The following is a 1,307-nucleotide window of genomic DNA, read 5'->3' as shown; positions in this document are numbered from 1 at the left end:
TTTAAGGCTAACATATTCATACTAAAAGCAAAAAAACTTAATTTTTGATTTCATGGGGACTTTAAAGTCCCCATAGAGTGTTATGTTCATAATTGGGCTTATTCAGTGTCAGCTGCATTAAGTTGACTGACTGACAGTGAGACAGAGGCCTGCCAACACTGAAGCCTGCCAATAGTCAGGCCTGGATACACGCAGCCCTCCTTCCCCTCCCACTCTCCCCTACCTAAGCCCACAATGACCTCATTTTGCTCAGTGTTCCTTTGGTTTTTATTGAGGCCATGACATCACTAAGAGCTTGAGCATCTAAAAAAGTGCCCGTCCTCAGCGTCACAGCTGTTTCCATCTATACCCAGATAGCACACGTACGTCTGCAAGATGTCTGTTAAAGATCGCTTCACCTGGAAAGCATCAAACATCTGATAGACGTCTTAAAGATGTCAGTTTTAAATACATCCTACATCATAAACTTCTTTAAGACATCTTCTAAACGTCTATTTGACATCTGATAGGAAACGTCCTATAGACGTATTGCAGATGAGCAAACGTTCTAAAAAATACGTCTCGCAGATGTAAATGCAGACGTCAAATAGACGTCTCGCAGATGTACGTGTGCTATCAGGGTATCAATATCTCAGATGCTTCTCTTCTGTATGACTTGATTTCATAATGTTTTTGGGAGTCCGTGCTGTCTTGATGTTTTGCACACCCTCAGAGTCGAAGTTAGAATGAGAGTTAACATTTGAAATTATACAGTGGTGTGAAAAGGTTTTTGCCCCCTTCCTGTTTTTTTTGTTTTTTGCATATTTGTCACACTTAAAAGATTCAGATCATCAAACAAATTTTAATATTATACAAAGATAATGCAAGTAAATGCAAAATGCAGTTTTTCAATGATGATTTCTTTTATTAAGGGAAAAAAGCTGTCCAAACCTGCCTGGCCCTACGTGAAAAAGTAATTGCCCCCTAAATCTAATAACTGGTTGTGCCACGCTTTGCAGCAACAACTGCAATCAAGTGTTTGCGATAACTGGCAATGAGTCTTTCACATCGCTGTGGAGGAATTTTGGCCCACTCTTCTTTGCAGAATTATTTTCATTGAGCCACATTGGAGGGTTTTTGAGCATGAATGGACTGTTTAAGGTCATGCCACAGCATCTCAATCAGATTTAAGTCCGGACTTTGACTTGGCCACTCCAAAACCTTAATTTAGTTTTTCTTGAGCCATTCAGAGGTGGACTTGCTGGTGTGTTTGGGATCATTGTCCTGCTACATAACCCAAGTGCGCTTGAGCTTGAGGTCACAAACTG

This window comes from Sinocyclocheilus grahami, unplaced genomic scaffold (genome assembly GCF_001515645.1).
Source record: "Sinocyclocheilus grahami isolate Dianchi unplaced genomic scaffold, SAMN03320097.WGS_v1.1 scaffold3201.1, whole genome shotgun sequence".
NCBI classification, from domain to species: domain Eukaryota; kingdom Metazoa; phylum Chordata; class Actinopteri; order Cypriniformes; family Cyprinidae; genus Sinocyclocheilus; species Sinocyclocheilus grahami.
The sequence above is the reverse complement of the archived record's forward strand: the minus strand, read 5'-3'. Positions refer to the sequence as shown.